This window comes from Malaclemys terrapin, chromosome 3, assembly GCF_027887155.1.
Source record: "Malaclemys terrapin pileata isolate rMalTer1 chromosome 3, rMalTer1.hap1, whole genome shotgun sequence".
NCBI classification, from domain to species: Eukaryota; Metazoa; Chordata; order Testudines; family Emydidae; genus Malaclemys; species Malaclemys terrapin.
This window is the reverse complement of record NC_071507.1, coordinates 92,512,431-92,528,922: the sequence shown is the minus strand read 5'-3', so window position 1 is coordinate 92,528,922 and position 16,492 is coordinate 92,512,431.

Here is a 16,492-nt window from a genome sequence, read left to right as displayed (position 1 = left end):
GATTTTGTCCAGTGATATCTGGCTTAGTATAGTATAGTATATTTCACATCAGTTCCCCCCGGTATGCCATCCAATTTTAAGTGCTACTTCACTGGCACTGATGCTAGATAAGCCCCCGTTTCTCTGACACACCAATCCGTATATCCTTTCAAACACATTATATTGTATATACTCCATATACATACAAATACATACTTATTCCATGAAATTAGCATGTGCTCTGATGCTCCTCAATCAGAATAATGGCCCAGTGGGGCTGTTACAGCAGTGTTATCACGCTCCCATTCAGGTTAAATAGCAAACCACTTGTTCCAGTCTGAGACTGCGTGAAGTACATTGGTATAAGACCCACGTGTAGAGATCAAAGGTAGTTGAGCATCTCTTTTGCGCATCCCAGATCCCCGGGGTTGCAGGGGGCCTTTTTGACCCTGGACATAAGTTAGATCAATCCTGAAGCTGTTCTAATTAGCACTGGCTGTAACAGCCCCTCACTGGACCATTATTCTGATTCTGGCTCACCAGAGCACTGCAGTGCTCTAGCCTGCCCATTCCTTGGGTTAACCCCCAAATGCCCTGGGGCAGGAATGGGTGGCATACAGTCAATAAAGCTTTGCCAACTCTACACCAGCCAAGAATTTCCCCAGGCTGATAGAATCCTAAGCTGCCCACTTGATGGCAGCTTTATGGCTCCCTTTGCACAGCTCCAGTGAGGCAAGAAGGCAATAGCATGGACCAGAATCTTGCCTTCCCACTTCAAGAAGCAGGATATTCCCCAGCAGCACAAAAGTGCAACGTTGACTTCTAATGCAATCTGAAAATCAGTGTAAGTTGTTTTTAAAGCTGCAACAAAAGCAGCTAAGCCAACTGTCCAGCTTGTCACCATATTTTTATTTGTGAATTTTTAATTTTTCAATGTATGCTTTAGTGAAAAGATTGCAGCCAATTTTAAAAAATTCCCAGAGTATCTTATAGCTCAGATTGGAAATTTTCCACGGTTCCTAGAATCATTGTGTTTCTACATCAAGTGAGACATCTGGCATCTTCCCGAATCAATGATGTGCTGCCAATGTTTTAACAAGGGGCTCTCAGAAAAAGCTGCCATCTCTTTTAGCTTGTGATAAACCTTGAACCAGGCTGTGTGTGCTCAAAGAGAAGAGGGCTAAGGAATCTATTAATTTGTTTTTCTATTTAAACAAAAATGTGTTCTCATAACCCTAGGCAAGGAAGGAGCAATTCCACTTGACAAATAAACATAGAGTACTTTCTGGAAGCCTATACTTTCTGCCTGAAGAATATACTGAATATATGGCGAGCATAGTGCAGTCTTCAACTGGTGTGTAATTTGAATGTTTAGGGGAAGGTCTTTTAGAAAATTTCCGGAGAATCCAATACATTCAAAAGGCAAAAGGTGTTCCCTCTGAAGTGTCTTATGGCCTCTGGAGAGAAGGCTCTTTATTAGCAGGGACAATTTAGCAGTATTCAGAGCCGGGGGTGAACTCCGTAGGAGACAAGGAAAACACCCTTCTTTCAGTTTGGTTGCAGAATGTTTCCTCCAGCACATTACAGTCATGGATCCTTTTTTCTTATTCAAACAAATAAAGGAATTGTTCCTGCAGAACACAAACTACAGTATCTTCCTTTGTCCACTGCCTCTTTTTCATACCATGGGCCCGATCCACAGGTGTGCTGCAGCCACTTTGTGCTGCACTGCTAGTATAATGCAGCTATAAATGTATTTTAAATGTCCCATGGAGGGTCCCTCCAGTACAAGGGGGATTCTTTAAAGCCAGCATGGAGGAGTGTATGCCACACACCTATGGTATATGGGAGGAGCATGGCTACAGAAAGTGGGGGCTGGTCAGGACATCCCTACACCATACCAGTCCTGGATGTTGTAAGCAGGGCCGCCTGGGGGGAGGGGGGGACAAGTGGGGCAATTTGCCCCAGGCCCCGGGCCCTACAGGGCACGAGAATATCATATTCTATAGTACTGCAACTTTTTTTAATGGAAGGGGCCCCCAAAATTGCTTTGCCCCAGGCCCCCTGAATCCTCTGGGCAGCCCTGCTTGTAAGTCAGAGCAATATTTAGACAGCACAAGGGGAATGGCATGCACAAAGCAGGTACAGGACCAGGGACAAAGAAAGGGGAGTTTGATGCCTCCCTCGCATACACACCCCTGATTTGAACCAAGCACATTTTGCCCTCCCCAGGAATCTAGTCATACAAATTTATCCGTGTTACTGCCTCTCTTCACTTTAGACACTAACTGCTTTTATCATTTTCATGCCATTTTAAAATTCAGTTCAGTGCTGACAAAAATTTGATAGCCCCAAAGACTTAAGTCCCTGTTTAACCATAGCAAAGGGACTGAACATAGGAACTGACATCCTATAATTGACCAGTTGTCCATCGAGTCCACTATTCTGTCTCTGACAGCGACCAAAACCATACACTCCAGAGGAAAGTGCAGGAAACCCCCATCAGCTATAGACTGGCTTATGCCATGATGCATGAGAGTTTATATACCTTCAACAACTTTTGGAGAGAAGGAGATATTGTTTGTTGGGTTGTTTTTTTTCTAACTAATGTATACCATAGGCAGCAGCAGAGTAAGTGTCTCCAAAATGCCCCACCAACACAACTCAACACCTATAAGTGACATCCTCAGAAAAGAATACTGAGAAAGCTAGTTTAGTCTCCACGCTACTGCAGTCCTTGGCCTGCTGAAACTGCCTCACTGTGACTCAGTGCCAGTTATGCTCAGTGTTCCCTCTAATTTTCCCCATATGTGTGGAATGAATTTTTTTATGTGCACCAATATGGAGGTGATGTGTGAATCACCTCCGTATTAGTACACATTAGAAAATTCATGTGACATGGGTGGGACCACGGGGTTCAGAGTGTGGGAAGGGACTCAGGGCTGGGGCAGTGGGTTGGGATACAAAGGGGTGAGGGCTCCAGCTGGGGGTGTGGGCTCTGGGGTGGAGCAGGGAATGAGGGGCTTGGGGTGCAGGCTATGCAAACTATGGTGGGGAGAGAGGACTCCCCACAGCAGCAACTGGGCTGGTGGGGAGAGGCAGGCCACAGCAGCTCTAGGGTTGGGGCTGTGGGACAGGCACCTCTCCCCCGGCCGTGGCAGGTCCAGGCCAGGGCTGGGTGGGGCTGGGAGAGGGGCGCCTCTCCCCCCAGCTGTGGCAGGTGTAGCCTGGGCTGGGTTGGGGCTGGGAGAGAGGCATCTCTCCCTGCCTCAGCCTGAGTGCCTCCACAGTGCTTAATAGGCTGCTTCAGCGGCCACGTAGCTTACAGGGAACCTAGGTTATGATGGTGAATTTTGTGATGTGGTCACCAGTTCACTAAGAGCTAGGCTAAGGCCAATAACACAGTCTAGGATTTTAAAATGAGTCTGTGGAATTTAAGGGTTCAAATCAGTGGCCCCAATTAGGGGAGCTGGGGGAACGAATGGCCTCTCACTAAGGTTTTTGCATTTGCTCCATAGACCACAGAGCTGGTAGGAGGGGAATGTCCCAACCAGTTTTAAGCAGTACTAAATCTGTATGGCTGCTGCTGGAGCAGTCCAGAGCATCGCTCTGGCTGCCTGGTCGCAACGCCACTGAAATTTGACCCAGCTGCCCCTATGTCCAGACGGAGGTGTGTCTGGGCCAAATTTCAGTGAGTTGTGGCCAGGCCCAAGGGTACTTCAACCTAGCACACAGGGAGTCTGTTCCTGTTTGGTGGAGTGCAAGGAAGTCTGCTGAGAACTCAACTCTTGGCACCCACCAGCTCATGTGTTGTGGGTAAGAGAGATGAGAAACCCCCTCGGCTAATAGAAACCTGGGGCCTCTGTGGCAGGAAGGTTGGGGGGGTACGGACAAGTGGGGACTGGCACGGGGTTCCTGCCAGGAGTAGGGTGAGGCACATAGTTTCACACACTCACTCAGAAATATCTGAATTGGCACTACCAATTCACATCCCTTTGAAATTCAATTGGGTTTGGGTGTCTACTGCCCTTTATAAATCTCTCTATTTTTATAGGCCAACAAATGGTGAAATAAACAAACTTTTGTTCACTGCTAACATGGGCCGGATTTTACTTGAAGATAAAAGGCTCTATAACCCATTACCAGTCCCAGGAGGCACTTGGCTGTTTTTATTCATCTTTTGCACTCAGAACTAATTCAAAGGTTAGAAGGGTTAAGGTCTTGGGAAAAGGATGCGAGAATTTGTGTCAAATGAATTTTATATGTTCATGGTTTCTATAGCACAATAAAAGAGTTGGTAGGCTTAGTGTGTTAGTGGTGAAGTGGTAGCCTAGAAACACTACAACAAAGGATACTGTAACTGTACTACAGAGAAAGAGGGTATATAAAAGAAGTCACATAGAGGCCTATTTCTAAACCCTCTGGGATATTAGAATTTCTAATGACAAACAACTCTATCGTCTTAGTCAAAATGTTGTAAGATCAAGTTTCATGCTGCCAAATAACTGACCTATACAGAAAAATGAGGAAAAATAAGAAAAAGGGTAAATCATATCTCCATCTCCTGTTGCTACCTTCTTTCTTTAGACCTGATCCAATCTTAACTGAACCATTACATTTATCCACTTCCACTGAGGTTCAAGGCTCTTTTGATAGGTTCAGGAGATCAGTAATGGCAGAGAGAACAAAAATTTCACCTGTGGATCAAATCATTGAAATCAGATCACCTCTAGATCACCAGGTCATTATTAATTTCTGATGGTTGTTTGGTGTGACGTTGTGCAGTCTATATGGTTTTATAAAAATATAAGTGAATGTAATGTAACTGGGATATGCTTCATGCAAAAGGTCTCTTGTAAGGTATCATTACAAAGCTCATAATCTACTGAGTGTGATCATCCTATTTGTAGAAATGTACCACTCTTGTATCTAAAACTAGAAATATAAAACATAACTCTGAGGGCCTATTGTAATTATGTAAAGTGTGGGCCGTTAAGGATGGTTTGGAATCTTGATGACTCCCATTGTCTGCAGATGGCTGTATTTACCTGTGAGTCTTCCTGTATATGTGTGTGCTGGCAAGTGAGTAATGAAATCTTGCAGTGACATGTGATCATGTCACCTGAACTGCACTCCATCTTTAACCTGGTGCTTTTCCAGTGAGGGGGGGTGGAAACCCAGAGGGACAAAAGGTTCCCGCCTTATGCAAAAGATATATAAAGGGGTGGAAGAGAACAAAGGGGAGGGAGGAGCCATCATGAAGAATCCCCTAGCTACCACCTGAGCTGGAACAAGAGCTGTACCAGGGGAAAGAATTGTGCCCAGGCCTGGATGGTGTCCAGTCTGAGAAAAAACTTACAGAAGCATCTCTGAGGGTGAGATTATCTGTATTTAGTTTGATTAGGCATAGATTTGTGCATTTTATTTTATTTTGCTTGGTGACTTACTTTGTTCTGTCTGTTACTACTTGGAACCACTTAAATCCTACTGTCTGTATTTAAAAAAATCACTTTTTATTTAGTAATTTACTCAGAGTATGTATTAATACCTGGAGGAGCAAACAACTGTGCATATCTCTCTATCAGTGTTATAGAGGGCGAACAATTTATGAGTTTGCCCTGCATAAGCTTTATGCAGGGTAAAACGGATTTATTTGGGTTTAGACCCCATTGGGAGTTGGGCATCTGAGTGCTAAAGACAAGCACACTTCTGGGAGCTGTTTTCAGGTAAACTTGCAGCTTTGGGACATGTGATTCAGACCCTGGGTCTGTGTCTGGAGCCAGACGGGAGTGTCTGGCTCAGCAAGACAGGGTGCTGGAGTCCTGAGCTGGCAGGGAAAACAGGAGCCGGGGTAGTCTTTGCACATTGGGTGGCAGCTCCCAAGGGGGTTTCTGTGATCCAACCCGTCACATTTGGTAGTATCTGTGCAATGAGTTGGTGTAGTTTTGGGGGGGACAAGTTTCCACATCACCAAAACTGACACCCATCTGAGCAATCTCAGAAAGTTTATAAACTTCTCAGAAACACAGGAGTTTGTTCATGGAAATTCTGAAGCAGCTTTAGCTGCAATGCTCTGTCAGGGCCTGTTAAAACAATAATCTACTAATGTGACCTGATTAGCATAAATTCCTTAACCAAGATCAATTTTTTCTTAGCATTTTATATTTTACTTGAGTTAACTCTTAACCAGTGCATGAGAAGAACACTCCCAGTTGCAAAGTAGACATACCCACAGTCTGTCCTATAACAGTTTGGAGATTCATTCTGGAGCTTTATTGTGTTATCTCTGTGGTTGAATAAAAACACAAAACTTTCACATAGAAGAGAAACAAGGAATCAAATACAAATCTAATGTGGAAGCAGAGAAAAGAACTGACAGAAGGGAACTGCAATGCATGACGTTTGTTAGCAAGAGTCAGGCTAACTGTAACCCTGATAACGCGAGATTTGTAGAAGCGAGGATTGTGTGAGGCGGGTGAGAAAGAACTGTGTAAGAAGTTATGATGACCTCAGCATAGATAAAGTGTAGAAGACCTTGGGTAGATAAGGTATAGAAAATAATTGTATGTTGGCAAGAGTCAAAACAACTGAGGAAATGAGATATCAAGATGGCCTATGTATAAACAAAAATGCTGCTGTCTCTCATTATTTTTGTAATGAAAGGTATAAATGCTTGCTGTAATTAGTTACCAGGGAGAGACCTGTTTACCTCTCTCCCTCTGCACATGTGAGAGTTAATAAAACATCTGACTTGCTGTACCTAAACAAATAGTGAGAACTCAGTTTTTCTCCGACAATTTGGGGGCTCGTCCGGGATGGCAACGCCCACTGAGGCAACGGCAGCTGCTACGGATCGTTCCCCTTCGAACCCCATGGCGCCACAATAGAGGTAAGAGACCTGTTTAGCTCTCTCCCTCTGCACATGTGAGAGTTAATAAACATCTGACTTGCTGTACCAAAACAAATAGTGAGAACTCAGTTTTTCTCCGACACTAAATAGCACATGAACAACTTTGACTCTATACCATTTTGGCAAAAAACCCTAAAAAATACATGGTGTGCATTGCAAAAGCCCTGATAGAGGATGCATTCACAGTTATGTCAGCAAAAATTAAGGCCCCATAATTATCAAAGTCAGTGGAGTTATGTCAGCAGAAAATTTGGTCCCCTATGTAGAGGAGACTTGCACAATGGGCCTGATCTACTCCTATTTCAGTCAATAGAAATCTCACCATTAACATTAGTGAGAGCAAGAACAGGCCCAAGTGTCACCAAGCTCAAATGGAGGGCAGAAAGAAAATTCAGTCATTCTTTGTTGTGGGAGGAATATTTTTCAGATCCCAGTTTCCCTTATATTTGCTCCTAGAGAAAAAGGGATTGTGGGAACTTGGTGGAAAAGTTTACTCATAGTGTTTCCATCAATCTAAAGGGGAAAGAATATGTCTTATTGGCATTGTGCTGCTGGGCACTCTGGCAATCTGTTACATCACTTTAGTAGGCTTGTCTCCTGTAAAACACTGTAACCAGCATAGAGGAATTGCAAATTAGCTTTACCTGCTGCCAATGTCTTTTATTTTCTCAGCCTTCAAGTTTTGTTTAGAGACAAAAAATTGGATTCACCAACCTCTGAACTGATTAATCACAGTCCTGGTGGCCACAGGATTTAGGACTTCAAATGTTCTCACTCATTCATTTATTGATTGATTGATTGGTTGGTTGATTAGTTCTTCAGTTGATTCACCTTTTATTATTTTGCAACTGACTCACATTTTATTCCAAAAGTAAGATGGTGAGATGTAGCCTCCATGATGAGTGTTCCTTTAAAAGTGACCTGCAAAGAATTGTACTTGTGTGCTTTTTTGCTTATTTATGATGCACGTATAAATGCAGGCTGAAAAGTAGGAGTTTTGTTGTTTACAATTTAGATCTCTGATCTCTTCTATTGACTAGAAATGAACATAGAATTCTAGCTGAAGGAGTATTACTGATTTATATAATTTATATAAATATATATTTTGAGTATTATTTCTTATCCCTTTTTTTTTTTATACACTAGCATTTTATTTGCATTTAGGACTACCACTTCATATTGAGCAGACGTTTCAGTGAACTGTCTGCAATGATAGCCTGCTCTCTTTCCTGAGAGGTTATACTGAATCCAGCCTTATGTATGAGTATTCTAGTCTTCGAATCTATGAATTTAACCACATTACCTTGTATTTACATCAGCCCTATGCCACCTGTTTCCATAGCTTTGTTGGGTCCCTCTACAGTTCTTTTCAGTCTTCTCTTGTATTGACAGATATAAATAATTTTGTGGAATCTCTACATTTTGCCACTTTTCAGGTCAAATTTATAGACTGGATTATGATATATAGAGAAGGCCTAAAAGTTTGTTACTATTGTTGTTCCTTTTTTCTCCCTCCTTGTTTTTTAACCTTAGAAAAGGTTTTCCCTAATTTTTCTGCAGGTCTCCTAAAGAGGCCCTGATTTAGAACTGAAGTGAGAGCTTTCTGCAGTCTGTATCTGAAAATTCAAGGGCATTGAATATTTAACAGAGACCTCTTTCCTCTCAACTATTTGTCAGGCATTTGAGTTCAATATGTGCTATAAAAATAAAGTTTTCAACGGTCTAAACATCTTTTCCTTTTTCAATGGTTCAAGTTATACCTCTTTAGTATTTGTAATGTTGTAAGTTTTCCAAGGATTTGTTCCCATAAGCTGCTGAGAACTCTGACTCTGATCCAGCAACCTATTTAAGGACATGCTTAGCTTTACAGAAAAGAACAGTCCAACTGAAATTGACATAGAGATTGCAGTTCATATGCATTTGTAATTGCAAAATTATTAGATTATTTTTTTCACAAATTTCTGTCTTGCTATCAAAAATTTGAGCCGTGTTGTTTAGTTGTGATAGATCACATAAATTGTTATGTTCCATGACTGGATATAGTCGGGTTTCTTATGAGAATGTTCATGGAAAAATAATTTAAAATGTGTGGTTTGATTACCAAAGCATAAGATCTTAAAATTACCTTTCTTTGAGTATGTGTTAGTAAAACTCTATCATGCTAATGTTTGCAGAAAGTAAACACAAAATGGGCATGAACATAGCCAAAGTAAATTCATTTAAAAATTTGATCAAATATTGGTGAGGAAAAAACTGTCGGATTTTCCTCCCTCTAATTCTAATTCAGAATTCCTTTGCTTTTGAGACCTTAAAATTATTTTCAAAGAGCCTATTTATTTATTTATTTATTGCTTTTTTTAAACAGTGGTCCAGTTTGCACTGACAACTTGCACCTTCACCTGACACTAACATTTGTCTCCATAAAATTACATTGACATTACCATGAGAGTGATGTTAAGGCACTAAAACGTTGTTCAAGTGAATGGGGGAAACTAGCTTTAGGCATAAATGGAATGACATTGAGCAGATCGTCTGCAGACTATGTGGCTCTGGGAGGAAGGATAAAAGAATTTGGGGCACAAGTGGAGTTCTTGTTCACCTTCCCTGTTGAAGGAAAAGGCGCAGGCGGGACCATCGAATTGTGGAAGTAAATGCCTGGCTATGCAACTAGTGTCAGCAAGAGGGTTCTGGCTTCTTTGATAAAGAGCTGATGTTTCAGGAAAGAGGATTACTATGCTGCGATGGGATCCATCTATTAAATACTGGGAAGAGCATCTTTGGACATTGTCTGGCTAACCCGATAAGGAGAGATTTAAACTAGGTCCTATGGGTAATGGTGACAAAAATCCAGCCAATGCGCATCTAGGCTCAAGTAAGGCATGGGGAAGGGGCTAATTTCTGGAGAAGGGTCTAGAAATCACACCGGCATTAAAAAGGCAAAAAGAAAAGCAACAGGACAGTCTGCAAAATATCTTTGATGCCTGTATACAAATGCTAGGAGTACGAAGAACAAGAAGGATGAACTGGAAGTCATGGTATATGACTTAATTGGCATCACAGAGACTTGGTGGGAAAACTCCAATGATTGGAGTATCAGCATTGAGAGATATAGCTTGTTCCAAAAAGGGGAAAAAAGGAGGAAGTGTTGTGCTGTATGTCAAGAATGCATACACTTGCTCCAAAGTCCAAAGGGGGGCGAGCGAAAGACCTACTGAGAGTCTCTGGGTGAAGATAACAAGGGAAAAGAACAGTAGTGATGTTATGGTGTAGGGTCTATTATAGACCACCAAATCAGGAAGAGGAAGTAGATGAGCCATTCTGCAAGCAGGTAACAAGATTAGCTAACACACCTGAGCTAGTATTAATGGAGGATTTTAACTTCCTGATATCTGTTGAAAGACTATTGCAGGAAAACATAATATGTCCTGCAAATTCTTAGCCTGTGTAAGGTACAGCTTTGTGATTCAGAAAGCTGAAGAAACAACTAGGGTATTGTGCATTTTGAATCTGGTTTTGACCAACAGGGATTAGTGGTGAACGTGAAGGTGGTCGGGAACTTGGGGGGAAGTGATCATGATCTGATAGAATTCAAGATCCTAAGGATAGGAGGACATGATAACAGCAAAACAAGGACACTTGACTTCAGAAAAGATGATTTCAAATGATTCAGAGAAATAGTAGGGAAGGTCCCTCGGAGGGACCAATTAGGAAGAAAAGGAGTCGTAGGGAGCCGGCAGTTCTTAAAAGATACAATACTAGAGGCTCAACATCAAGCTATTCTGATGCAGAGGAAAGATGGGAAGAGTCACATGAGGCCAATGTTTTTGTATTTAAAAACCAAAAAGGAAACATATAGGAAATGAAAGGAGGGGCATGTCACCAAGGAAGTATACATGGGAATAGCACAAATGTGTGGGGACAAAATCAGGAAAGCCGAGGCAAAGAGTGAGTTACAGCTGGCAAGAAATGTAACAGCAACAGGAAGGTGTTCTTCAAGTATGTCAAACAAAAAAGAAAGATCAAGGACGGTGTGGGTCCACTGCTCAATGGAGAAGGTGAGCTGGTAATGGAAGATGATAGGAAGGCAGAGCTGGTCAATGCCTACTTTGCTTCAGTCTTCTCACAAAAAATAACATGTGACTGGACAACTAGCAGAGTTACCATAGACAATAAAGGGGAAGGGATGCAGATTGGGATAAGTAAATGTAAGCAGGGTCTGAATGAACTCTCCCCTGACAGCTAGTTGTGGAGGGGGAAAGACTTCAGGAGCAAACTGTATTAACATGAACACACCTACTCTGCATAGGTATCTAGCAGACAGGAGCTGTGTAGCTCCAAGTGAACAACTTTGGCTGGTGGTATACTGAATGCAGGGGTAGTAAAATGTTCTTAACCTGTCCCAAATGAGGGGGTCACCATCAGCTGAAAGGACCTCGTTAAGCCAAGGGCTTGAATGCCAGAACCCTGTGAATGCAAAGAAGGGTGGGGACAAGTGTCCCAGACAGGGCGTGTGGACTCTCCATATGGGTCCCAGGTCTGGTTTAACCTGTTCCTCCTCACTCTTCAAAGCTAGAGAAAAATGGGCTCCATTAGGAGCCTTTTGTTATTTTAAGTGCTTCCCTCCTTGCATTAACATTTTTTTTTACATTCATACTTTGTGCTTGTGAGTGGGGAAGTATTGCCTCTCAGAGGCATCCAGGGGTGGTGTTTAATTTTCTCCCGGTTACTAGGTGGGGGTTCGAGCCAGATCTGTGTTGTATTGTTGAAAAGGTATCGAGGTCAGTATATAGTTTCCCAACTCCTCCTTTTTCCTCCTTTTAAAGATGGGCATTACATTAGCCCTTCTCCAATCTTCTGGGATCTCTCCTGTCAAACATGAGTTTGCAAATATTGTGGTCAATGGCTTTGAGATTTCTTCAGCACTTCGGTGAATTGCATCCAGCAGAGCTGATTTGAATTCATTCAGATTGGTCAGAAGATCTCTGATGTGGTCTTTATGTAATCCTTCCACCAGGTGGAGCCGGCAGCAACCATATACCTCGATATGATCATATACTATTTGTATGACAGGACCCCCTACTTCATTAAGTGCACAGGACGGACAGTGAATGAGACAGAAGAGTGTAAGAAAGAAAGAATGCTCTCTTGTGGTTAATTAACTTATTTAGAACCCAAGACAGCTGGAGTCTATTCATGGATCTGCCACAGACCTTCTGTGTCAGTGTTAGGCCAGCGTATCAGAGTCCAGACACACCAGGGGACCGAATTAAGATTGTATGGGCCACTTTAAACTCTGGCATTTCCAAGCTTTTGAATCCTTGACTTTGCAACCTAAATGTTCTGTTAATAGTCTTTTGTATGTAATATATAAAAATATAAACAAACAAGATTATGAGATACTGATCAAATATTTTTATGACATGTTCTTCCCTATTTTAATAATGTCGTACAAAATGTACAAGCTCATGAGTACAGTTTGCTAGTAATAGTTTTTTTAACCACCTCTCAGTCTTAATTCAGATGAAGGATTCCAGTCGCTGAGGAAATTAAAACATTCTCACCATTTTATCTCATCTGATTTAGGATGCAGGCTTATCCACTGACTCACAAAAACAAAGAAATTTTAATTTAGTCAAAATATAAAAACTATTAAACATTAAAGCATGTTGATCTATCCCAAACAGTTTGTGGTTTTCAGTGCAAATATTTTGTTGGCAGACAGTATCATACAATTTAAATATATTCCATTTCTAAGCTTAAAAGTATTTCATTATAAACTTAATGGCATCTTACAACACACCTGCCTGAATTGTTGTGGAAGTTCCCAAAGAATCCATTTTTCATTAAACCAGTGTCTTTGAAATTTATTTTCAAAGTGATCTAGAACTCGTTTTTGAAGTTCAAATGCCACATAACATTGTTTCAGATAGATGAGATATTCCTTATACTGAAGAAGCAAAGTTAAGAAGTCATTGTTGGTGAATGCGTTACTGTATTAGTTTTAATAGTTTATAATTTAGTATTTTTAAGCATTACATAAATTGATTTCTTTAGTCATAAAAATACACTATATATGTAACTAATTAAGCTTGCATCATTTGTAAACTTTGTTACGGATTGAGTTAAAACGTCATGTATGAACTCACCTTTCAGTTAATGTAACTGTAAGCATATACAAAGATGTGTGTGAACCTACCCAGGAGCTTTTGACTGAGAATTGTTTTGGGTATGGGTGTGTGAGGAAAAGAGATCACACAGAAAATGAGAATGAGGGAGAGGCAAGAAATCCGAGTAGGAGCCTGTAAGCACAAGGTGACACTGGAAAAAGCTAGAGAAAGAGCTTTGGGGTCTGATGTTGGCTAAAGAAGCTTGGGCACTATAAACTAAGAAACTGGGTGGGGGGGTTGTTTGTTTTTCCTTTTGTGTTCAGAGATACTGTACTACATACATTCCTTGTAAATAAGCAAGATCACATCTAAGAAAACACCCGACTTCATCCATTTCTGCTTCCAACTGGAACATCCCCAGGGCCCTGAACTTTGACTACCCACTCAGATTGAAAAAGGGCAACAATACAGTATAAGACTGCAAGGCGAAACACTAGAGAGACAGCATGCTCGTAGTTTGGGAAAGCTCTGTGTGGCTCAAAAGCTTGTCTCTCTCACCAACAGAAGTTGGTCCAATAAAAGATATTACCTCACTCAACTTGTCTGTTTAATCTGTATTGTATTGTTGAAAAGGAAGCCCTAGATATTGAACCTGGCCCTGGTTGCTGCTGGCTCCACCTGGTGGAAGGGTTACTTAAAGACCACGTCAGAGATTTTCTGACCAAACTGCATGAATTCAAATCAGCTCGGCCGGATGCAATTCACCCGAGTGCTAAAGAAATCTCAAAGCCATTGACCACAATATTTGCAAACTCATGTTTGACAGGAGAGATCCCAGAAGATTGGAGAAGGGCTAATGTAATGCCCATGTTTAAAAGGGGGAAAAAGGAAAAGCCAGGAAACTATATACAGACCTCGGCCTGACCTCGATACCTGGGAAGCTACTAGAGCAATGTATAAAACATTCAATTTGCAAATAGCTGGAGGATGAAGGGGTAATCACTAGCAGCCAGCATGGATTTACTAAGAACAAATCATGCCGAGCCTGCCTGATTTCCTCTTTGATGGTAACTGGTTTGGTGGATGGGGGAATGTGGTGGATGTAGTGTACCTGAACTTCAGCAAGGCTTTTGACACAATCCTACATGGTATTCTGATAGGTAAGATGGAGAAATGCAGGCTCAACAGAACTACCATTAAGTGGATACATAATTGATTAAATAACTGTGAACAAAGAGTAACTATTAATGGAATGATGTTGGATTGGAGGGAGGTCTCAAGTGCGGTTCCACAGGAATCTGTTCTGGGTCCAGTGTTGTTTAACATCTTTATTAATGACCTGGATGTAAGAATAGACAGCATATTGATCAATTTTGCAGATGACACAAAGTTGGTTGCCAATGCTTTGGAGGATAGAGCTAAAATTCAGAGGGATCGTGATAAATTGGAAAAGTGAGCTATAGACAACAAAATTAAATTCAACAAAGATAAACATAAGGTGCTACACTGAGGGAAGAAAAACCAAATGGACAAATACTGAATGGGGGATAACTGGTTTGGCAGCAGCACTGCTAAGAAGGATCTGGGAGCTGTGGGAGATCACAACCTCAACATGAGTCAACAATGTGATGTTGTTGCAAAAAAAGTAAATACAATTTTCAGTTGCATTAACAGAGGCAAAGCATGTTAGTCATGGGAGGTGATAGTACCCCTCTACTTGGCACTGGTTAGGCCTCAGCTGGAGCACTGTGTCCAGTTTAGTCACCACTGTATAGAAAGGACGTAAAAAAACTGGAAAGGATCCAGAGGCAAATGACAAAGCTGATCAAAGGGTTGCAATGCAAGCCGTAAGAGCAAAGGCAGAAGGAACTGGGTATGTTTAGTTTGAGATTAAAGGGGGATATATGATAGCAGTCTTCAGATACTTGAAAGGCTGCCTGAAAAAAGATGGAGAAAAGTTGTTCTCTCTTGCCACAGAGGGCAGGACAAGAAGAAATGGGTTCAAACTACAGCATAGCAGATTTAGATTAAATCTCAGGACAAACTTCCTAGCTGTAAGAACAGAAGGACAATGGAACAGACTGCCTATGGAGATTGTGGAATCTCCTTCACTGGAGGTTTTCAAAAGGAGGCTGGATAGCCATCTGTCTTGGATGGTTTAGACACCACAAATCCTGCATCTTAGATGACCCTTGCAGTCCCTCCTATCCCTATGATTCTACAATAAAGAGGTTAAGCAAATATTGTGTACAATTTAAACATACTGTGCAAATTAAGCACTATCTACTTCTAAAGGATGCCTTTGTCCAGTCCTACTAGGAAAAAAGACTTAGGAAGGCATCTGTTTTGACATTTGAAAATGCAGCAGAGGAGCAAAATGACTCCCGGGACCCTCACAGATCACACCCACTTCCTAGCCAACCAGACATTGGGCAATTGTGAACCAAGGTGTAAGAGAACAGCCCCATCCTGCAACTCAACAGATGCTTCTCCCAGCCTTAAGCAATAGCCTCTTTCAGTTCTCTCTTGTTTCTTTCCAGCTTCCCCTTCCTGGACTGACCTGTAAATGCTTGTGCACATCCCTTTGAGACTGGATCCAAGGTGCAAGATTAGTCACCGCAATCGGCACATACAAAAGGTGTTTGTACTCAAACCATGGGCCAGTGCGACTATGTGTTGCACCATTGCGACCAGCAGCCCCTTCTTGTCCTTCACAAACCAGCACGATGGTCTGCTGCTTGACCTAGGGATTTCTTGCCAACACTTTTCTAGAACCTACTCCTCAAGTGTCTATGACATCACTGACCATTTTTTTTCACTGACAAACTGCCACATTCTTCTGGAGCCTTTTCTCCAAGTCTCTCAGTCATTTCCCTCTTAGTGTGCATGAGAATGAAGAAATAATATTGTTGATAAGGCCCTACTTAATTTGTGATATAGCAGAAATTTTGGGTTCCACAATATTAGGCTTCCACCACAATTTTGACAATGAGAGCCCCAGCCACCTCAGGGTTGAGAGCGGGAGCCTCCACTCTCAGCCCCGGGCTGCCAACAGCAGGAGCCCCACCTCTCAGCCCTGAGCTGCCGACACTGGAAAAGTAATAATGAACTTTATTACTGCAAATAATAAGATCCATTATTACTTTTCTGCAAATTTTCATGGCTTGTCCGCAACTCAAATGCAATTTTTTGGAAATCATCCTGCTCAAGTACGGCCTTAATTATTGATGTAAAGAAGTGGCTGATGTGTGTGTGTGTGTTTGAAAGTACTCAGATTCCACAATGATGAGTGAGGTACAAATGCCTAAGTAAATTAGGACAAATAAATTAGTCCACTGAGCCCTACTGCGCAGAATAAGAGCCCTTCAGCTAGGTCATAGCGTGTATATATGCGAAACTAACAGAGATGGTCTCTAGCTCAAGGGGCGGAGGCCTGTTATTTTTGAGCAGGAGGTTCTGAGTTCTGTCCCTGCTGCAATCAAGCAGTTACAAAAGC